Genomic DNA, 24,959 nt, shown 5'->3' on the forward strand with positions numbered 1-24,959 from the left:
CGCAAAAATCAATCAGCTCAAACAGTGCAATGACACTGGGGTGTTAGAGCAGTAAAAAAGGACAGTGCATGGGCGTTCTTTTTTTTTGCATTTTGGTAGTTGTGCTAAGAAATGTGGACCTTTCCCAAAAATGTTTTGACGTCACGGTTGTAAAACCTCTCAAAGGTTCCGCTCATTCAAGTTGAGTAAGTTGAACCTATGGACTCCTCTTCAGGGGGAAACGCTCTGACCAACTCACAACTTGTGTCATCCTGCTCTTTTCAATGATTAAAAGGGGACTGCACTTGTTCACCTCTTCTTCATATCCATTTTTTGTGCACAGTCCAACAAAGGATTGTTGTGGATGGCCAGGGAAGCAGCGACAGTTTCAGGGCAGCACTTTTGTGCCAGGTTGCGTCCTCCATCTGGACATTAATCTGGACACATTGATAGACAAGTTGCTTCGCATTTGGAAAAACAGGCCATATTGAGCCTCACATTGTCTTTTGCCATGTTTCGGATCTCTTCCTGCCTCTTGCTGCGGTGCATGCTAATGTGAGGCGAAGTATGTCGGTTATCTACTGGAAAAAAACGGTGCCCCTGTTGCTTCATATAGCCCGGCTCGAGCGACCGAGCATTGATAAGGCTAATGTCTACCGATAGCTACAACGCTTTCAAGTCCTGTCACAAAACAGCCGGCTCCCTTTTATGTTGTTTTCACAAGCCAAGGACAGAACGGCCGCCCTGCAGGACCGGTCTGGCTAATCAGTAATCACTAACTTGCTGAGCCCAGCATTCCCTTTCAGATGGTCTGCCGTTTCACCTCTTCTTCTCCGTGTTGTTTCTTTTGCTTCTTGTTCAACCTCTCATCATCCTCCTTGTGTTTTCTTTTTTCTCCTCTCTCTCTCCTCATTCTCAAGCTTCCCTGATGCTCTTCTATTATTCTTAAAACCCGACCCCCACACCCGACGTGCCCCTCCCTCATTCTCTCTTGTTAACTTTGCTCATCTTCGCGCCCTTCTTTCTGACTGGCCGCAGAACAAATGCTGCCCTTAGCCTGTTTATGAATCCAAGATACAGAGGGGGTGTGGTCATAACTGACACATGGCCACATGGCGGTATATTAAAACATTAGTACCACTATATGACTTTATTTAGTACTAGCCAACGAAAATGTATTAAGTAAAAGATGGGGGACAAAAGAGGGAATCGTCCCCAACCGCCCTGACTGGGTTTCTCCTTTCTGGGCCAACTGTAGCAGCTCCTCTCTAAACGTGGGTTGGGAAATCATCTAGCCACACTTCACCTCTTGTTCAACGCCCCCCCCCGCGTCTCTTGGTTCAGTTCCGTCTGCGTTCATGCACTACTCTGTCCTATGATTTGTCGACATGAACTTGTGTGTTCACCAAGAAAATGTATTTTTAGTTGATCGACTAGGTGTCATAAAATCTTACCAGAATTATTGTGAGCAGGTTGTTTGACAAGTCTCTTCATTCTTGTTTTCTTTTAATTTTTAAGAAAGAAGGACCACAGTAGCGCAAAACCATTGTGCTTGTACACTTTATTGATGGTTCTGTTCCCGTCGTTGGTCATTTCTTGTTTTCATTGTTAAAAGCCATAATAATATTAACAGTGCACCTGAGCTCTGAAAGAGAAAATAACAATATTTACTTGTTGAGGTGTGTAGACAACACGTGTATCCCTTCACCACTGAACTAGTTTGCCAGCTGGAGCGCAGGCATTGTGGATAGAGGAGGTGACCTCGGTGAAGAGAAAATACATTTCAATTCCATCAAGGGCATCCTTCATACAGTATTGTCATCCAACAACATGACTTGGAGTTAAGGTGTGGTCAGTCATGAGTGCAGAAATGTTCTGCTGTTGCATTTCTTTGTTAACTTAAGAACACTGCTGTAGGAATGTCCTGATCACATTTGTGTCTGAGTCATCTGATTTTGAGGCTCTGCATCGACCAAGTACCAATCCTTTTACTCAGCAATGTATTATTGAAAGGGAAGTAAAGTCAAAGAATGTCTTTACATAATAGATTCTTTGTGGCCCCACTAGTCTAAACACATCAACACATCAGTTAAGTGAGAATCAATATGGCTTCAGGGAAAAACGGACCACCTCAATGGCAGTTATGGAGTTTGTGGAAGCAATAGCCACTAATATAGACAACAAAGAATTTACTGTTGGGGTTTTCCTAGATCTAAAAAAAGCTTTTGACACAATAGATCACAGTATATTATTGAAAAAACTAGAAAGATATGGCATTAGAGGTGTAGCTTATAAATGGATAAAAAGTTATTTAGAAAACAGATATCAGTACGTGCAACTCAACAATAAAAAAACGAATCAACTGAAAATCACTCACGGAGTACCTCCGGGGTCAGTGCTTGGTCCAAAACTATTCATCTTATATATAAATGATATCTGCAAGGTCTCAAAACTATTTAAATGTGTCCTATTTGCTGATGATACAACTTTCTACTGTTCTGGAATAAATCTGAAACAGCTCCTGACAACCGTAGAAAACGAATTAAACAAATTAAAAAACTGGTTCGACAGAAATAAATTGTCACTTAACCTGAAAAAATCGAAGTCAATTGTTTTTGGCACAAGACCAATCAAACACCAAGCTAAAATTATGGTAAACTCAATTGAAATAGAAAGAGCGTATGAAACCAAGTTTCTCGGATTAGTAATAGACTCAAAACTATGTTGGAAACCACATATCGATAACGTAAAAAGAAAAATAGCCAAGACCGTAGGGATCCTCTGCAAAACCAAGGAAGTGCTAAGTAAGAGATCCTTGTACACATTATACACTTCATTATTATTACCATACATGACCTACTGTGTGGAAATATGGGGAAATGCCTGCAAAACAAACACACTCCCTATTCTCAAACTACAAAAAAAAGCAATTCGAATTATTAATAGATCAAAATATACGGAACCCACAAATCCAGTATTTATTAAATTAAATACGATGAAATTTTATGACTTGGTTGACTTTAAAATCGCCCAATTAATGTACAAAGCACACAATAACCTGCTCTGCCAAAACATTCAGAAGTTTTTTGAAATTCGAGAAAGCAACTATGAATTAAGAGGTACCAACTTATTCAAAAAACTCAAAACAAGAACAAACATCAAGCAAAGAAGTGTATCTAGCAAAGGTGTTAATCTGTGGAATAATCTCGAAACGGACCAAAAAATGAGTAAATCGCTTGCTGAGTTCAAAAACAAATTCAAAAAAATAGTACAAACAACCTACACCAATCAGAGTTAAAATGATAAATTCTAAACATTAAATATAATGATAAATCAGAACTAAGTTGATAAATAGAGAAAGGTATTGCAATATTCATTATGAATACAAGAGAAAATTGACACAAGAGTGCCAGGGTGAGGATGTATATAATCCCGATACAAACCAAAAGTTGTGAAAATATCACGGTTAAGGGTAAAGTATGAGCCTTAATGGAGACTTCTTCTTACTTTTTCTTTTCTGATTGATATAAAAATGATTTAGTAGATATAAACACATAACGGGGTAGGACTAGATAAGTTTTTTTACTTCATCCTACTCCCTTGAACATAATAACTGTGTTGAATGAAGACTGATTTCTTTCTTTTTACTTTTTATCTACCTTATTTTCTGTCAAATTATTACTGTATATGTTTTATGTTCAATAAACAAACCAAACCAAACCAAACATGATTCAGATTAATATTGTGTTTGTGGAATATTCATCCACCCATATTTATCCATCTCAAGGAGCGGCCATTTTGCCACTTGATGTCAACTGGCAGTAACCTCACAGTGGCTCAGGGCTCAGGCAGTGTCCAATAATAGCTCACCTGTTTTCTGAGTTTGGTCATGTGATGTTCTCAAGATGATGCCGTCGCCATTGCACTGTCTCCGCTTTCCACAGAAAAATATTTCCAGAATGTAGACATCACTTTACATGATTCTCGCTTCATCTTTGTTTCCTACAGCAGCTACCAGAACGTTGCCCCACATTACTTCCATTCTTTCCAGCTCTGTTGCCACATTGCAGAGTACAAAATGAATGTATAAAAGTAAGGAGCCGGTTGTGGATTTCTGCAGGAAACAGTCCTCACTTGCACCGATGAACATCCAAGGTACGGACATAGAGAAGGGTGGCCTCCTACAAGTACCTGGGTGTTCTTCTCAACAATAAAATTGACTGGTCTACCAACACGGATGCTCTGATCAGGAAGGGACAGAGTCACTCCTTGAGACCTTTTATGACATTGTGGTGGCTTCAGCCATTCATTATGGCATAGTCTGCTGGTCAGGCAGCATCTCAGCCCGGGACAAAGAGAGACTGGCCTGACTGGTCAGGAGGGCCAGCTCTGTCCTGGGCTGCTCCCTCGACACTCTGGAGGAAGTTTGCAACAGTAGGATGCTAGTTAAGCTAACAGCTATGATAGACAGATGAACCACCCCCCAACCCCCCCCCCCCCCCCCCCCCCCCCCGGGCCACTCGGACAGCAATGGGCAGCTCCTTCAGCCAGAGACTGATAGACCTACACTGCAAGAAGGAGACGTACCGCTGCAAGAAGAAGAGGTACCGCCGCTCGTTCCTGCCAACTGCTGTCAGGCTTCTGAATAGACACACCTGAAAACGTGGGCTCACACCCACTCACCCATTTTAAATAGCACAGCCACCTTATGCAGCATATATGCAGTTGCATAATATGCTTATGTCTTCTATTTTATATTGCATTCTGTACGATGTACAGTTCATTCTTTTGATTTATTTTGTGCATGCAAATACCGTACTTCATGTTTTTCTACTTTGTTCCCTTCAAATTTTGCTGCTGTAAATTGAGAATTTCTCCATTGTTAGACAAATAAAAGTTTTCTTATCTTTATATGTATTTATACATAGAGAGAGAAAAAGAGGGAGAAAGGGGCTGGCAATTGGTTCAGGGTGTCCCCTGCTTACTGCCCGAAGACAGCTGAGATAGGTTCGAGCATGCCCCACGACCCTTGTGAGGATGAAACAGTTCAGAAAATGGATGGACAGATGGATGGATGGATATATATACTGTATATATCAGTTTGCTCTCAGACTTCAAAGGAAGCTCGGCTTCCCCTAAAATGTCAAAGAATAAGTGATCAAATAATATGAATGTAAATTTCATTGTGTACATGTCATTGACAAAATATCCGTTACAACGTGCTCAACTTTTGTTCCGAATCAGGTTCTTCTTCCTGGTTACGACGCGACTCCCTTCTCATTCATTCCCGCAGCTTCGCTGTGCTTTAAGCGGTGGACGCTGAGCGTCCGCAGAGTGTCTACTGCCCGGACGCAGAGCGTCTCGAGAGTTCAGGGTAGGTTGTCCCAATGCGTTGAATAAGGACGAGTCATTGGATACAAGCTGGTTTTCTTCCCGCCCACGGACGCTCTGCGTCTCTGGGACTGGATGGCAGTGGGAGGGTACCGGACGGCAGGCTTTTCTGCATCAGATTGGATGATCTGTCTGAGCCTGTGTGCCTGTTTCACTGACATCGAAATGAGCCTTTCAGCGTAGGCATCCATGTGAGCAATTTTTCAATTCACATTCTGTTCTGAGTTGAGCTGGAGACTAATCATTTTCGCGACACTCTTTGTTGTAAACAACTAGTGACAAATTAATCTTTTATTTCTGGTGGGTTTTATTGTAGTTCCTGTATGTCCCTGGAAAAGACGCCTTCTTGGCAGGGGCGGTTCTGGATCAATTTCACTCAGGGGGTTCAATCAAAATTGTTATTTCAGTAAATATTTGCATTTTGTACATAGAAAACTGATTCATGATTTCATGTTGATGAGAGCATTAAAATGGTTAAAAATAGGACAAAAAAATATAAAAGGAAATTCAGAAACGATAAAAAATGTGTGAGCGATCCAAAATAATTTTTTTGTTCATTTGATTTAATTATGACATTTGCATTTTTAATTAGATTAAATATTTTAATCGTTTGACAGCTCTAATATATATAAATATGTATATATATATATTGATTGGGGGCGGCCCGGTAGTCCAGTGGTTAGCACGTTGGCTTCACAGTGCAGAGGTACCGGGTTCGATTCCAGCTCCGGCCTCCCTGTGTGGAGTTTGCATGTTCTCCCCGGGTCTGCGTGGGTTTTCTCCGGGTGCTCCGGTTTCCTCCCACATTCCAAAAATATGCATGGCAGGCTGATTGAACACTCTAAATTGTCCCTAGGTGTGAGTGTGAGTGCGAATGGTTGTTCGTCTCTGTGTGCCCTGCGATTGGCTGGCAACCGATTCAGGGTGTCCCCCGCCTAATGCCCGAAGACAGCTGGGATAGGCTCCAGCACCCCCCGCGACCCTTGTGAGGATCAAGCGGTTCGGAAGATGAATGAATGAATGAATGAATGAATGAATATATTGATTGGTATTTCTCGAGAAACTCGAGAAATACCAAGGGCTCAGAGAGGAGCTGGAGAGAGCCATTGTTGATTTTAGATCATTAAAATAAGAAAATATTTAAACCAATCCCTCCATCAGCTGAAAATGACGTGATCCGGTCCATTTTCATACCCCATACCGCACCACCGCCAGCACGAAACCCACACGAAACTTGCAAACACGATCGCTGCCTGCCTTAGAATTGTTTTGAGTCAACTGCAGGCTGGAGACACAGAAGGTAAAGCCACCATGAGGCCATACTAAGGGGGAAAAGTGAGGAGACAGACCAGCAGGGGAGGGAGAGAGAGCTACAAGGAAACTGTGTTTATTCAACCTTTCAATTTGATTTCACTTTCACTTTACAGTAAAATAGGCACCTGAGTGCACTTAACCGTTTGTTGTCTTTGAATTGGTATTGAAATGTTTGTCTTGCAGAACTTTTTGCTGGTCATTGAAGCAATCTTGTCATGCCACATGGCATGTTCTTTATCTTTAGCACTATCTTTTAAATTCCACGACTATGTGCAAAGGTGTGTGTATTTATTGAGTGATAATATATTCACAATGATACCGTAAGTGCAAGACATTTGCGAGATGGCGTGGGCCAAATGAGAACGTGTGCTTGACACCGGCCATTTCTCTCTTCAGATAAGATGTGACCATGTTGGCATGTATCTACTCAAGGCTTAATTGTTACAGTCCATTCTTATGGGGCCAAGGTCCTCATTTTTGTATTACTTTAAAATATTCTCTAAATTGAAGGTGTGTGTTGTGCACAAAACAAACCAGATATTTAAAGGTTTTGAGCTTCGTGGTTCCAGTCATCTGTTAAGTGCTCCTGATCAAAAATCTTCGTCATGGAAATAAAAAACACGAGTTTCATGTTCACTAATTTCATACAGAATAAGTCATGAAATAAACTTCCCCCACCTACAGTGCCACTGAAGCCCCACCAAAGTGTTTTTTTTTTACCTTTTTCAATAAGATCATTTTAATGTCCACAACGTGAGAACCAAAATCTGCCAGTCATGTTATGCAGTCAAATTTAAATTTAAGATGTAGTATTCTTCATTTTATCACCCATTGCGCCCAGTTAAATTCCTTCATAAACTTTTCTCTTTTTTTACGTGAATGGTCCTCAAGCATTTACTGTGTTTGATGCATGGTTTCACTTCACTTCAAAGTTAAAAAACAGCTACACTAAACTAATCATCGATGGTGTCACTGTGTGTGGTTCATTTTCAAAGCTGATACACACTGAATAGAGCTGTGAACTAGGTCTGTTGAGGTATCTTATTTATTTAATAACAACAGAATATAGTTTGCATTGTATAACTTACTTCTTGCATGGCGTATTTATGGAGTAAGTGTGACTGATAGCAGAGCAGCTGTTTCCTGGGGGCTGCACACACACACACACACACACACACACACACACACACGCGCGCACGCACACACTCACTTTGTCTACACAGTGAGACTTGCTGGTGGCCACTGCACTGTGCCTGAGCAGCTGCCTGCACTGCTGAAACGTTTTTTTAGCAGCTGCTCCTAGAGGGCGCTATTGAGACTAACACCCCAGCTGCTGGAGGGCACGGAGGCAATATGAGCACATTGTCTGGCAGCCCAAAGCTCTCGAAGAAAGGCAGATGTCCAACGTATTGTTGATGCTCGAAACACATTTGATTCTGGCATTTATGTGTGGTTCACATTTACAGGACTTAATACACAATTAATACAAGTAGTTACGATTAAAAAAAAAAATAAAAATACATTCTTCCAAGTTATGCCCTGCGATTGGCTGGCAACCGATTCAGGGTGTCCCCCGCCTACTGCCTGAAGACAGCTGAGATAGGCTCCAGCACCCCCCGCGACCCTAGTGGGGATCAAGCGGCTCGGAAGATGAATTCTTCCAAGTTAATGCACTGCATTCTTAGCCATTAGATCAGGGGTGGGCAATTATTTTTTGCATAGGGCCACATGAGAACCAGAAAATATTATGGAGGGCCGGATCAAAAGGGTGAACTAAATTCGACATAATATTAATTGGATTTCTTTATTTAAAAAACAGTATTTTGCATTTTTTGGCAAGTTTTTCAGGCTTTAAGAGTACATTATTCCATCGTATCGAACGGGATTTGCTTGACTTGGCGCTACTGCGGGCTTCCGTATCTCTCCCCCTTCCTCCCAATGCTCTGCAACTTCAATTAACTGTGACACCTGGCGTTGAAATGTCTGTCATTACAAGTCCAAATTAAATGAATGCAGTCATTAACATCGAACCTTAATTGTGTACCAACCTTCAGCGGGCCGAATTAAAAAAACAAATGGGCCGGATTTGGCCTGCGGGTTGTAGTTTGCACGCACCTGCATTAGATTATACGTGCAAGCATAGCAACATGCCAGGTTTTAATAAATAAACGTGAAGTATTCTGAAGACAGAAATTTGCTAATTTACAACAATAACGAGCGATGGAATCCTGTACTTTATTTCGCAGTTACAACATGAACGTGAGTCCTTAAATTTGTGTTGTGTGCCTTGAATGTTGAATAGGGCTTCTTTTTGGGGTTGCACAGTAAACACCAGAGCCGATAACTGTTCTGTGGGGACTGAATAAGTAACGTGAATTTGCTATGGGATGGCCATGGGGATCTTCAGGAAATGTGTACAAATCTGCCCCCTCTTCTGTTCTTGTCTCCAGCTGCACGCCTTCCCTCCCTCTCTGTCTGATGCATTATCTGTCATTATGCAGGCATATTTTTCCACACTATCAAATAGATGACTTACATTTAAGTTTTAGAACTGCCTCGGGAAATGTAGCTTTTGTGTATGGTTCACGACCGAAATGTTTTTGGATGGGAAAATGATCAAATGCACGACCACACATCGGATGCCGTTGTGTTAAAAAAAAAAAGTGCAATGAGGTGCTGTGCTCATGATGCAGCAGAGAAGCAGCAAACATACATTACGTGCTGAGTCAAAACGATACTTGTCAGCTGTTGCGACGTTGCAGCCTGCTGCTTACCACACCTCAGCTTACCTTTTGTTTCACATCCTTCTCTGTTCACCCTGATGAAACATCCTTTCTGCTGCCATTCAGATGGGTGTGTCTGTTGCAGCATTGCATGCGATAGCATCCCTCCCATTTTTGATTATTAGTCACGGAAACAGCTCGAGTCCAAGTGCGACCCTGTATCGGTAACAGTGGCCTACCTCCAGGTAGTTGGTGAGTTAATGTATTGTGTCCGGATCAGAGTTCACCAAAGCTTGACTTAATCCAACGTATTGGCTTCTGTTAATCAGTGATTCGCCTCTCTCCTTTCATGTACAGTAAATTGGGCATGAAAGGCGGCGACACAGATTTCAAAGATTCTTTCCGTCATTCCAAACATGGCAATTATCAACAAGTCACATGGGAATCAGTCGCCCTGTTGTCATGCGGTCTTATTTTTCCTAACAAGAGTTAAATTTTAGTCAGATCCCTTTGGGACTGGAGGAGGATTCTTCACACAGACCTCAAACAGAAGAGCCTTTTTTTCAAGTGCCTCAATGAAAAAAAAGCAGTGAAGACCTCAAATACGAGACTGAAAAGGAGAATGGAATGTGGTAAAGGATCGAAAGGTGGCATGAATAGCATTCAGCCGTAATTATAGAGACCATTCAAGCATGCATCTCATTTGTCCCACTCAATTTTGACCTAATAACTTGGAAAATTTGACTTCAACTAGACTGTTTGGGATTTGAGACTGAGAATTTCTCAGACAACCCAAACAGTCTCGTTCAATGCCATTAAAATACAATCACCTTGGTCAGGGATAGGCAACTTAAACGATGGATGGGCCCACAATTTTTCAACAAGGCTGTATGACAAAAATGAAATTTTAAAAGGGGGGAAATCAATTTTTCTATTGAGCCAACATACAGAAAAGTATAATATGTGTAATATAAAAAAAAAATCCACCTGTTTATTACAAAAGCTTTGAATCAAACAGATTTAAAAAAAAAGATTTTTTTTTTTTTACCCTTTATGTATACTTGTATAAAAATTCCCTCTCAAAGATGGAAATGCTGAACAGCACATCGACATTAAGTGCAGGAGCTTATATTGCCCGCGTTTTCACCAAAAATAACACACTCCAAGATTTGAATATCATGTTTGTCCTGCTTGTCATTCAAAATCCCCAATTTAATAGATTTGCTTACTCACCTGTGTGAATACAATGCAGTATAGGGCAATTAAATCATCCCAACAGCCAATTCGCCAAGGCCTCACACGTTTGTACGTGTTGCGTGTTGAATATATCCAGGGGTGCACATAAGTGGTATCTTGTTTTAACAAGCAGATTCATCTATGGTTGGGGGGGGAAAATGAGCACCAAAACAACCTGTGGTGCTCATTTCAGAACCATGCCAAGATATTTTTGTGCACCCTTGAATATATCCATGCTGTGACACTTTGATTGCTGAAAGTACTTAAACAGTGTTCAGCATCTCTGTGTAAATTTGGTGACCATATGGGGAATTATTGTCGTGCTCAGCGCAATTCTATTGCAAAGCGCAGTTGAACTGTGCACACGGGTGGAGTTTTCTTTCTTTTGGTATTTTCTCAGATGCACGCACTTTGAAATGGGCTTTTTGCGCCGGTGTGGGGGCAAAAATAAAAAGAACTTACTTCCTGGCCAATCGAAGTGGCTCCTCGCACTCCCTTTAAAATCAGCGGGCCAGAAACACACAGCTTTTGATCACCCTCTGGGTGAGGGAATATAGTTTATAAAACTTTTCTCAATGTATGGGGTCATTAAGCGATGCTTTATTTTGTCCATCACCTAGACACTGCTTGTTATGCGAGATCCCGCTAGGGGAACAAAGCTGCAGACAAGTTATCTCCTAGGATCATCGGGACTCTCATACCCCTCCGCCACGATAAGGTTGGCTCACGGAGGCGTAGATTGGCTCACGGAGGCACATTTTCAAAAGTACAAAAAAATATATGACAACAGCAAACAATTGTCATTAATCTCTCCATAACAAAAGAGAATTTTCTGATTAATATTTTAAAATGTTGATTCTAATTGATTTAATCACAAATCCCGCCATTTTTTCCCATGTGTTTTTTAAGAATCCTAGCATTCATTCCCAGGTAGAACTTTTAAGTATTTACATTTTTTCACATATTATAGTAATGAAGGGTCTGAAAATGACTGCCACAGAATGAGTTAAATAGTGAATGTATGAGCACTCTTTTTCCCTTGAGTTCATATTGTGTTTTTTCCAAACTGTTTTGCATTTTCATGTGAATGTTGTTTTAATTTGTTTGGCCTTTGTCTGTTATGTCTGTTTTCCGGTAACTGGCTCCTTTGAGATGAATGCAGGAAGTTGACTGAGTGAAAGTGTTTACGTGTTTGTTTGTCAGCTGGTAATTTTGGTAAGGTTCCCCTTTTTGGTTACTTCTATACAAACTTCCTTTCACAATCATGAATGAGTGGTATTTTAAAGTCATGCTGCAGTATCTGCTTTACTCATCAAAGTGACATTCTTGGGCCAGCGCTCAAGCCAGCAAACATGTAAAAAAGTTCTATACGGATGAATGTGTGTTTTCAATTTTCATGTCCCTGGCTAAATTATTAAGAATGCGGCCTTTGGACAAACTAAACATCACAACCAACCTTCAATGTGTCAAATTTAACTTTTTCCTCAGCGAGCATCAAAGGATGCTTTATTACAGTATAGCCTTTATAGCTTAATCGTGTGTTTGTCTGCGCAAGTAAGGGCACCATCCATTATTTACTCTCATTTATGGTGCGTGCGATAATTTGCTCGTTGGATTAAACACTTGAGACTGTTCCCAAAACCGTCCGACTCCCAGGTGCTTCTGACACCCCGGCTCTATTTGCATACACAGATGTTTAAGCTTCCACCTCCTGTATACATACTGTTGCCCCACAAAATCCCCTAAGCCTCATTCTCAATTGTGCAACACGACTGTAACCCAAAATCGAGCTTGGCATGCACGTTTGACTCATGAAGGACTTGATGTATATCAGAAGTGCTTAGCTGTGGTTGCTAGCTATACATATATATATATATTAGAGCTGTCAGTTTAGCGCGTTTTTATTGGCATTAATTTAAATGAATTTTAACGGGATTAATTTTTTCTCGCGAGATTAACGGGGCACACGTCACAAGCGGATGTTACGTTGCTCTATAAATACACCAGAACAAAACAACAAGCGCGCTGCAGAAGACACCGAACGAGACACCGAAAACGGATACTTAGAGTTTATGAATGGAAAGTTTACTTTTAAAAAGTTGCCCGATTGCTCCACTGACAAGACCAAAGTTATCTGTTCTTCTCTCTCTGTATCATACAGGTATACGATGTATGCCACTGACACGATTGTTACTTGTTTGGAACTATTTTGTGTGGAAGGTTACAGTGGTAGCGACCTAGCGAAAGTGAAATGTCTCCAGTGTTGTCATCGAACCAAGTGTAGTCATTCGAAATGAGGTCTACACAAAACCGTAGAGAGACTTCCGCGCAAGAAGGACCAACACAATCAACATAGCCTGACTGTGTTAGGGGGAGTGATCCCCCCCCCCCCCTTTTCAGAATGGTTTGCCCCAGAAGTGCGTGCGCTTTTTTTGTACGTCGGGCAGTTTTGAATACAGCGGCACATAATGAACACTGGTGTCTGGTGTCTCGTTATTCTTCACCAAACATACAGAAACAGACTGCTGTGTTCAAAGCAAACTTGAGAAAAACGAAGTATGCAACCATGGTTTAAATGCACTATAGGCTGAGTACTAGTTTACCTTAGATGTGCACTTTATAATGTTATATTGCTCTGTTTTGATTTCATAAAAAAAGGCTGTTAAAGCAGCTGTTGTGTGACAAAATATTTTTTTCACCGTTATTGATGGACAGTAATATTGTGTGAGAGATTATGTGTGAATAACTGCACCAAGTGAAAAACGTTCATGTAAAATTGAAAATCGAAATTGTTATTTTAGTAAATATTTGCATTTGGCACATAGAAAACTGATTCATGATTCCATGTTGATGAGAGCATTAAAATGGGGGAAAAAAGGACAAAAATTGTAAAAGGAAATTCAGAAACGTGTGAGTAATCACGATTATTTTTTTAGTCCATTTGAGTTAATTATGACAGTTGCATTTTTAATTAGATTAAATATTTTAATCGTTTGACAGCTCTAATATATACATGTATATGTGTGTGTGTGTGTGTGTGTGTGTGTGTGTGTGCTGCCAACAGGGGTTTATGAATGACCTCCCGCTGACCTCGCTAGATAGGATGCTCGCTGGGATGCACTCCGCATCGCTTGATCCATACCTTTGTCTCACACGTAACTGCACTGGCATGTTTTTCTTGTGGTTTTGATCAATCATTTTGCAGGGTTTTGTCTTGATACTAACTTTTCACAACTTTAAATGAAAGAAAAATGTTTTGCCCGAAACAATGGGATGGTGGCAAGACTCATAACAGAGAGATCTTGGATGGTACAAAATCCAAGTTGAGGTTGTATAATTCCGAATCTGATGAGAAAGGTGCATTTAAATTGACAGCTCAAGTTTAGTGTGAAAAGAGACCTGAGTTCAGTGAGCGTGAAAGAATTGAGCCTTGGCCCCTTGAAAATCCCAAACATTTGATCATTTAAACCCCTGGTGAATAAAACCTGTTGTTCATATCCCAATGGTTTATTTTATGTAGTGCTGAAATGCTGTCACACAAATAACTGGCCACAGAGCATGGGCAGTTTGCAAAGTCTAAATAGACGAAGAAAATGACAGACGGCGACCAAAACAAATTTCAATCACCTGTGTGGACTGATGAGAAACTTTTTTTGCATGATACTCTGGGACTCATACCAATTTTGTCATGGTCCACTGAGGGGGCCAAAGGAATAGTCTCATCGTATTATTACTTGTTGCTAGTTTTGAAATCAGTCAACTATCATAGTTAGTTCAATTATTGTTCAAGTGAGTGCAAACGGGAACAAAATTATTGCAAAATCTTGTTATGAAGTAAAAATATAAATACATAATATAAAAATTGTATTTCTTTCACATGACAGTATAATATTTTGGTACATATTTTATCAAGGATCATGGAAGGTGACACACATGGTTTGTTTTCACGGGCCACAAACTGATGTGGCCAGCCGGATCTGCCACACACAGAAGGGACAGACGATTTTATACCTTTCTGTGTCTCTTCCTCCAAAAATTATTGTTGGGTTTTTTTTTTTGTGGTTGGATTAAGCCCCTAAATTTACACTGAATCTTTTTCTTCAGTTCACAAGAAAGGATTTGAACAGTTCCGTGATTGCAGTGCTTATTTATATCTTGTATTTTACATTTTATATTGCATTCTGTACTGTGTACAGTTCGTTTTTAAATGTATTTTGTGCATGCATATACTTTGTGTTTGTACTTTGTTCCCTTCAAAATGTTGATGCTGTAAATTGCAACTTTCTCCATTGTGAGACAAATAAAGGTTTTCTTATCTTATCTTATATCAACTTTGTAGGAGCCATTTTGAACATGCACATGTTTTTCTGTTGGACTGCATGGAAACGGGTACAGACAAAAAAAAATATATAAAGCCATTCCCAAAAAAGTGGAAGCTATTGATCGCAAATGTTCTATTTTCAGTCTGTGGAGGTGTCATGGCCAGGTGTCCCCGATACATTTACCGGTATCAAGTGTCAAGAGTTTGAGAGGGAAGTAGTGAAAGTGACAGATGGACAGAGAAGGAGGTGACAAAGACAGGGAAATGGGGCTGGCCACCGAAAAAGGGGAAGAAGGGCAACGATAAAGACAAAGACATCAGTCACGTTTAGGGGTGGGGGGGGGGGTCAACCCTCCTCCCCATTGAGAGTGGACCTTGATCCAAGCTACACAGACTCCACTGTGTCATGGTGTGTGTGGGCTTGTGTCTGTGTGGGCCGGCAAGTAGTGACTGGACAAATCATGACTCAGCAGAAATATCGACAAATGGAAGAGAATAGAGCAGTACTCTCTTCTTTGCACCGTGATCCGCCACCTTCAATTGCACACAAAAGCAAGACAAGTTTGCTGTTTAAGACATCTTGGGATTTTTCTTGCATGTCACTCAACTGACTTTAATTTTTTTTATTTTTTTTGCATTCACAATTTAACTTGCAAAGCTTTCAGTGTTTATATGTCAAATCTTCTCTGTCATTATCTATACTTCATTATCTGTCACTGTGATGCTCTATATGAACGTGTGTACAGATCCAAAGATGCTCTCATGGACCTCCAAGACACAAGAGCAGAGCCCACCCCCTTCTCCCCCCTGATGAAATATCAAGTGCACAAGTCCTCATTCTCAGCAGAGTGCTGATATATTGTCAAGTCCATAGCAAGACTCCTCTTTAAAACTTGCACATCTCTCACATTTGCCGTCTCGAGGAAATTGAATAGCCGCGATCTCAACAATAACTTTGGCATTAAGGCCAGTAGCCTGGAAACGAACTTTGCTTTGTGGTGCTGGTAATTAATCTCCCTCGGCGATCAACTTGTGAATGGGGAGCCTCATTCTAAATATCCTTATTGTCCGGTTGCCTTAGATTCTCACTTTTAAGTCATCAGATGAGCTTGTAAATGCGGGACGAGGAGGTCAACAGAGGCGAGCGCAAATGAATAAACAACTCGTGGTGCAGCACAATGAAAGTCACTTGATGATATTCTCAAAACAAGCTCACTGAAATACGCCGTGCTTTACATGCTTTGGGGTATGTGTGTCAAAAACTTGCACTTGCAGTCCGTGTTTGGGAGGTCCGCTGGTTCTGGCAAACAGTGTCTGGTCTTATCTCTTGTGTTTTATGTCCCTGGCAAGCCGAGGGTACAAGCAGGCCTTTGTGGCCCCAGAGGTGGCTGGTCTGGATCCAGACAGACCCATGCAGCTGTTCACCATTGTTGGGCTTACATGTGTGCGAGGGTTACTTGTGTGTATGCCTGCCGAGGCGCATGGATGGTTGCATGAGCAAATATTTTTGTGTGCAGACAAATATGTTTGTGGGTATCACGTAGACGTTTTCATAGAATGATTGATTGGAAAGTCATATGCAAGGTCACATAATACTTAATCTGATGGGCTTGACCTCTCATCATGTAGTGTATCTCAACCCCAAACAATGCAATGTTAATAACACAACTGGTTTGGCTGTAATAGGCAGCCCATCCTGACTGCTCACTTTTATGATGTCTAGTTTGGTTAGAGGGGAAAAGAACAATGTTGGTATGTTTGGTTTCCGTTCCGTTTTTGTCAAGCAATGTTGTTCAGTTCAGTTCAGTTCAGTCATGCTTCGCAATTGAACGGAAAGAGCAAAAATGTTTCCTGGCAAAGTTGGGTATTTGTTAACTCAACCTTCTAGCCTCTGTCACTCGAATGTTAAGATTGTGCTATGGTGGGGGACTTTCATTTACAACATGGCCACTTTTGTTTTTTTGTTTTTTTTGAGCGACCGAATGGTCAGACTGCAAGTGGGTGACATTCACTCATGGTGGAGGTGAAGGCACGTGCCCAATGTGATGCTGTGTCTGAACTTCAGCTTAGTATTTTAGCCCAATTCATGGCTCCCTTCTCCCTCAGCTCCTTCTCCTTCTCCTTCACCTGAACCCTGGTGACGCCAGTGATCCCCTCAGTGGAGGTTTACTGCTTGGTAACACAAAGTGTATTGTGCGTGTGACCGATTAAGAACTCCTAAAAGGAGCCATCGGCGAAGCCTGCACAAAGTCACGTGCTGTTCTAGCAGTTGAGTGAGGGGAGGTCAAGAATGTGGCCCAAAGACTCGGCTTCTGGTTTTTCAGTCTTACCGAGATCTACTGACCAGGGAGCATTAAGTTGATTTTGAGGCATTTAAGGGAGGAAAGTCACCAATGAAACAGAAGTTAGCTTTGTCTTTACATTTGCCTTTGCAGGTCTAAACTGGTTCGCGTTTTTTGGGAAAAATAATTTTTTTTTTGAAAAGTCAGCAACTATGTGGTGGTCGATTGCCTACATTTTCCATTGTAAAGCATCACAAAACGCATACGGTCCCATTATTTGGCACTTTTCTTTGGTGGACCAGTTACTTTGCTTGACAAACAAGTCACAGTTACAAAGGAGTTTAAGAGTGGCTTGGGTCCACAACAAAATGTACAGCTGAAATTTGTATGCACATTGAGTCCAGGCCTTTTTATTTTGAAGTTTTGTGTAAAGTGATTGGCAAGTTCAGAATCTTCCAGTCAGATTTGTCAACTTCGAGTAGGCTAGGCAAGATGACTAAAATGTACTGTGTATCACGATGTAAGTATTTCGCATTGATCTGATCAATATCGATAATTATTGATTGTTTTTTTATCTGTCCTTCCATCCATCCGTCTGTCCATCTATCTCTCTGTCTATCTACTTATCTTTTCATCTATCTATCCCTGCGTCTGAAAAATACAAAACTGAGCAAACAACCAACATGGCCAGTCATGAACATAACAAGAAAAAAAAAGAGGGGCGGTCTAATCAGAAAACAAAATCTTTGTATCATCATTTACTGTCAATGCATGTCTTGTGTTAACCACTTTTAGTGCCTTACTGAAAGTCACAACCTTGTTTATAAAAAATGAAAAACATTTCACAAATGCAGACCTGAACTTTTATCATAGTATTACATTATGCCCCATTTCTTGTCTCACTCTATTGTCGCATGTTTAATGTCTTTCTATCTCAATTTGGATGAATCACAGTGCCTTACATAATGATTGAAGTTCACTGGTTAGAGTTTTTTGGTCCGTATTGTTTCAAGCAGATGAACAAGAATTAGTCAGTAATTAATATTATATGTGATGTTTACATATGTATAATATTTAAGTATAAATGTGTGGCCGGTTACATGGACCCCTTGGCCAATGAGATGTATTTTCTGTGACGTCACATGGTCAGTTTCTAACATGATATTTTACAGTTCTGGTTCAAGCAAGTTTAGGCAGCTACAGAGAGTTTTTTCAAACCCCCATGACCTTTCTTTTCACGCTGTTTAAATTCATGTTCACATTAAAGCCCGTGTATGTATGAACTTGTTGGAGCCCTCTGCCGCACCCAAACCCACCAACGGGTTTTGTGTTCCTGGTATGTGTATCATACAGTATCCAATGTCTATGAAAAACTATGGAACTAAATGCCAAAATGGAATGTGTGTGTGTGTTGGGGGGGAGGGGGGGGGGGGGGTAATGAAAATGAAAATGAATTCCCAAGTTGTTGGATGGGTTGGCTGGGATAGGCTCCAGCACCCCCCCCCCCCCCCCCCCCGAGACCCTAGTGAGGATCAAGCGGTTCGGAAAATGGATGGATGGATAGGAGAATTGTTAACATCTTCAGGCTTTTCCTTTCACTTACCATGCTATGACTACTGGTGTTGGATGATTACCTGAATGCTTATCGAATTGAGGAGGATCGGCGCACTGCTTTTGGTGTGTCTGGCCCGATTTTATTATTGGCATGAGTGGCAGTTTTCACATGAAATTGCTGGGAAAAAAAAAACATACTTTGATCCCAACTGGTGTTTTCGATGTTCTGTCTGAAATAGGGTCAATTATATATATATATATATATATATATATATATATATATATATATATATATATATATATATATATACAGGTATATATATATTTTTTTTTAATTGAAATCTTGTAATGTATTTTATTTAAGGTAGTGATACAAGGCATAAGTACCCACACACTGTATAGTGTTGACATGAACACTCATTAGTGTTAATCTAAGCACCCAATAGTGTCATGATTACTGCACTGTCAGCACTACATTTTGTTGCTGTAACACTCTTTTTGGTATTGGACACTTAAGACTCAAATAGTGTGTCACTTTAACACAGGTTAGAGGTCGTTAAAATGAACACCTTTGGTTTTGAATAAACACCAGCTAACTTGCAGTGGAAGTATGTGCAGCATGGTCTGCCAAATTCCCAAACACGGGGGAAAAAAAACCCGCCCCGGCACAAAAATGAAGATGTGCCACCAGAAATTGGGCCTTCAATCTTTATGTACATCTCATCTGTCACGATATTGAGGAGCGGAAACATCAGCCCAGGCAACTACCATTATTTTTAACTGGCTAAAAATGTTGATTCTCATGTCAAGATTCTTTCACAAGGAAAAACAGGCTGCTTCTTTGGAAGGCACATTTCAAAGTCGCCCTTAGTCGCCCTTTGACCTCCATGACTCTGTCCCTTCCTTTTCCACTGGTGCGCTACTATAAGGGGCAATGGTAGATGGACCACGAAGGTTAGCAAACTGAGCTGTCAGCACAGGTTTCACCTGCTAGTTTGGGATTTGGATGAACCCACAGACACTGTGCGGTGTCACAACACATCTGATGGATTACTTTTGTCACGATGGACTCTATAGTCTTTGCTCAAGTTAGTTTCGTCCCTCAGTTCCCTGCACAGATGAAAAATGCTCGCTTTCTTTATCATCTCTATGTACAGCTCACCTGGTCATTCATACAATACAATACAATACAATACAATACAATACAATACATGTTGATTTATATAGCGCTTTCACAACAGCGGCAGCTGTAACAAAGCGCTTAATAAAACAGTTAACATAAAGTAAAATAATAAACACAACACATAACATAAAACACGGACAGTAATGCAGTTCTAACCAATTTTCCATCACACGCTTTGTTGTTTGAAGCAGTTTGACATGAAAGAGGAGAGATTCAAAGTGTCCTTTAACCAGTGGATCAGAGACGTCATGCTCAAAATGTGCACACGTCGGCAAGAAGCTGTAGCATCCATTGACGAAAAAAGAGATTGGTTCACTTCTCCTGTCCCATGGAAATCCATTTCAATTCCAAGCGGCGACTCACGGTTCCAAATACGCATCGGCGCTCTGCGCCAACGCTCCTCTCTCCTCATCCTCAACTTCAGCGGCCATCCATCCAGCCGCACCAACGCCGACTGTCCAACAGCGCTGACATAGCCACTGAACAAATCGGGGTTGTGAAAAATGCTGCCCATTTACTGGCGCAAAAAACACAAGTGCCCCAGGTCTGTCCAGCACCGACAGTCAATGGCGCCGACATTCCTCCCAATCAAAATCTGTGCTGGTACAGGCGTGCTGCCGAGAAGGCGCAACCACCAAGCACAGATACTGCTCCTTTGACGAATGTCGTGGCCAAAAAGCGCTGAAAACAGTCCATATCAGGTCCACACGATGATACAACAAACAATATGTGACAAAACAAAAGACAAAAACAGCAAAAAAGAACAAAAAAGCAAAGCTCTTGAAGAGCACTTGCCGAAGGCTGCCTATTCGGGCGCCATCTTGAAAAAAAATGTTAGTGGTTAACATTCATATTCTGTTTTTCTTTTTTCCTGTGCCTCAAGAATGTTGTCACAAGGTTTCTTTTGTTATGTAGCCTTTGAAATTGTGTTGATGTTTCAAGCTTGGAGGGTAAATCAAACTTGTGATACCAGATCGCCTGATACTTGAGGTATCTTTAAATCCCTTCAATTCATTGCCCATGACTTATTTTGCATTCCTGTCTTGGCTATTTTTCCCCCCCGAAGTACCAACTTGGTTTAAGAGGACAATAGTTCATACTTTTTTCCACGTCACTGAATGCGCTTTGTCTAATTCGGGTCTTCCTTTTCTGTCCACAAACCTTTGTTCCGTTTCCCCGTCATTCAATATTTGGAACTGCTGTCAACAGCCTGTTTGTGCTTTTTCATTCATTTGTCATTCTTTGTATTCCCTGTCACCTGAAGCAACATGGCTGTGCAAGCGCAGGACAAACTGATTTCGAACAGGCCTCAGATTAACTGCTTTACAAAAGAGACCAGGCTGAAGTCTGCCATGTAGCAGATTTCAGATCAAGTTGAGGTTTGAATGGTGGACAAAACCCTCCTTGTACAAATTCTTAGCGACCAAAGTGTTTTTACTGATAGGGCAGCCTGTTGACTCAGGTTTTCAAATCAAAGTGAGGAACCCAATGAAAAGATGAAGAAATTAGAGTATGACTAGGATTCTACCCACGCCCATCTTCTCTTTGTTGTCACCCACCTGGATGAAACGTCATGCTTAGTAACATCACACATGACTTTCCAAAACCCCAGTAAAACAAAATGCAGCTGCTTTTTTCTTTTCATTCAAACAAGAAGTGATGATTCTAGTATTGTTGGCAATAGGAGATTCCCATTCCTCTGAACCATTATGTAGCTCTCTGTGTGGCCTTTTCCTGCAGACTAGATAATGGAAGCTGTTTGAAGCACGTTCAGACAATGCAGGGGAAGCTGTTTGAAGCACGTTCAGACAATGCAGGATCTTCAATCCTCAACGTCTGCACTTCATTCATCTGATCCCGTTTCCTGACTTCTGAAGATGTGGGGAACTAATTGTACTTTTACAGTCCCACTGGATTCACACTTCTGCCTGATAAAAGTTGTTTTGATGAGAATTCGTCAACAAGCTAGTAAAAACATAACGCCTTTGCACAGAGGCCTGTAGAAAAATTTGTGAACACTTTGGACTTACGATGGAATTTGGCCGCAACAGTCTCAATGTTACCTGTAGTTGCAGATCAAACCTGCCAGAAGGAATTTTGGACCATTCCTCATCGCAAATATGGTTCCGATCTGTCATGTTCTTGGGATGTCTGGTGTGAATCATTCTCTTGCGGTCATGCCACAGCTTCTCAATCAGGTTGTGGTCTTGATATCTTCTGCAAAATGTCTAGGTAAACTTGGCAATTCATTTTTCTGTCCTTGATGCTTGATGGATCAAAACTACGTAGCAAGAGATTACGCATGATCCTTTTTTGACTTATGTGTACAAAAGCAACTGTTATTTATCAATTTCTTTGTTCTGATGGCCTACCTTGAGTGGAAATGAAAACTCGAGTCATCCATCAATAGAGCATATGTCCTACTGTCACATGACACCACCACTGAGATTTCAAGTGTTGTTTTCCTCTTCAAGTGATTTTCCAAGAGCAGTTTCAAAAACTTTTTTTCAGTATTTCTCATCAATATAAATGAAGAACATGCATTAGAATATGTCCCAGCTCACATTTTCTGCTTATTCCAGGCAGTTGACATGTCATCCCTTTCTATCACTGATCCTCAACGCCGCCACTGTGTTCATTGTCCTCCTGCTGTGTGTTGTTTCTTTTAGGAATATGATCCTGTCTATACGGACATACTCGGGATTTGCCTTGGGAGTTTTCAGGTAAGGTGATTTACATTACATTATATGTATGTATGTGTCATAAATATGATGCTTATTTATTGTACATTATGAAACTGTGATGACTGATCATTTAAAATAAATCCTGGAATGTTTTCACTCGGCAGGTTGGGTGGTTTTTGTGTGAATGGTGTGGTTAAGACAATATTTGTGTTGTGCTGCATATTGCAAACATTCGATTGAGCTGCTGAGGTTTACATCAACTCCCGTAAGATGGAGCTTTTCCGTGGCTAGCTGGAGATGCATACGTCCCAGATATTGGCAAGTTGAGACATCATGACCTTGTTACAGTCATTTTCAGTATCACAATCTGATTGTGTCCCTGTCTGTCATGGAAACCCCAAATGTTGGATTCCTGTCAACAGAGGTTTCTCTTTTGTGATGGTGAAAAGTGACTGTTTCTATTCTTTAAATAAGATTGCATTTCTTTGTGGGGAAAACTGCAGTGGTGATGAAGTGCTCGGTCTCTCAGGTTGACTCAGAACTTTTGATGTTCAGCAGCAGCAGAAGAGCACTCGCGTATGTTATATCGGGTCGCTTTGGCGCAAAGAATTAGACAGATGACTTGAACGAGGCCCTTGTGTCACGAAGCTTGATGTGGAATTTCAGTTCATGCTTAGATAATGAATTATTTACAGCACAGAGAAACCATACAAAAAAACCAAGAATTCTCCTCTAAAGGCACCCGAAACCTCAGAGGTCAAAGCAGCCTCGTGGTATTGTCACATGAGGCCTCAGAAAACCTCACAAAACTTAAGATCAGTAAGCATCTAAAGGTTTTGTTGTTGCTTTAGTTATTTTTGTGATGCCCCCAAAGAAGGCTGCCACCGATGTCCAAAGTTTGAGTGTGATGTTGTTGACTACAAATACAGAAATCTCATTCATTGCTGACGACTCAAACTGCCAAGAATCTGACAATAACTCTGCATTCCCTTCGACACAAGCAGCACAAGTTACTTTGAACATCCATCACTGCATGTACATCCAGTCATGAAAAGTTAGCGTTTTTCTTCTTCCCTCCCATATTTTGTTTGCTTTCAGTGTTTATTCTCTTTTCTTTTAGCGTTTCACCTCTTTTTTACACTTGTATAATCATTTTAAGAATGGTTCACACAATAATTGGGATTTACGGTGGTAGTACTGTATTTGGACACTGAAATTGCCCCCCCCCCCCCCCCAAAAAAAGTGAAACTCATCAATTCCTTTTCTGTCAGGCTTGTTTTAATTTGTGTCTTGGGCAAGCCGGAACCTGTCCCTTTGGGCAGGAGAAGTGGGTACTCCCTGGCCTGCTTGCCAGAAAATCACAGGGATTTGCATTGTGTTCCACCAGAGCAACCTGCAAAAAAATCAAATGGAACACTCAGTGGAAAATTAAATACTGTAGCTAAGAGCAGTTGGTCAAGTACTATGTTGTTATTATCATCAGAAGGAAGCAAATCGAACTCTGACATCCTCATGATGATTATCTCAACATAATCCTTGTCATTAATGCTGTCCAGTTAAAAATTTCCACAGGGTCCTAACAAACTGTTTATGATGAATTTTGACATAGCACAACATTTCTGTTTCAATCGTATGATGAGCGATAGTTTTAACATATGTTGATTACTCTCTTCATTAGCTGATTAGTATATCCTTTAGGTTAGGCTTCCTTCGTGGTGGTGTTCTAGTACCAAACAAAGGAAACATCTGCTTTACTGCCATTCTAACTGATCCTGACACAGATGCTCCCTGCCTTCCTCCCATCCTCATCCTGTCTCAACTACTGAGCAATTCTTGTCCTTTTGCAGCGCAGCCATAAACGTTCTTACGTCATCCTTCCACCTCTCTTGTTTTTAAGATACAGTAAAATATCAACCCAGCCACACGGGTAGGGAACTGTACACAGATAGCATTGTCCATTCATCAACATGTTGAATAATTTCTCGCGACATCACTGCCGTCCCAACATCATCAAAAACCTGCCCTCACTAGCTCCATTGATGCTGAAACTAAATATAGTTGCTTTACACCTGCATCGTCCCGCGGTTCACATAGGGTAGCACAGTGTACGTTTATGTCACTTAAACACAAGCTCTTATCACAGACCATCAACAGAAGTGTGCAGCACTTATCTAACATTTCGACAAAACCTAAAACAGTACTGCTAAAACTCGCCTCAGTTAGATTCCCAGGATTTAAATTGCATTATTTGTTTAAGAGGATCAATTAGGCATGTTCTCGGAAGAATGATGA

At 40.9% G+C, this 24,959-nt stretch overlaps 1 protein-coding gene across 1 annotated transcript in view; it reads left to right on the top strand.

The window, feature by feature from the left end:
• The window catches only part of ccnd2a (cyclin D2, a), a 176,878-nt gene that overhangs the window by 86,777 nt on the left and 65,142 nt on the right, over positions 1–24,959 (top strand). Inside the window, exon 2 of the mRNA XM_052061791.1 lies at positions 22,653–22,706. The gene's annotated coding sequence lies outside the window, so the exon portion shown is untranslated. The remainder of the gene's footprint in view (positions 1–22,652; positions 22,707–24,959) is intronic.

Source organism: Hippocampus zosterae, chromosome 3 (genome assembly GCF_025434085.1).
Source record: "Hippocampus zosterae strain Florida chromosome 3, ASM2543408v3, whole genome shotgun sequence".
In the NCBI taxonomy this organism is placed as follows: Eukaryota; Metazoa; Chordata; class Actinopteri; order Syngnathiformes; family Syngnathidae; genus Hippocampus; species Hippocampus zosterae.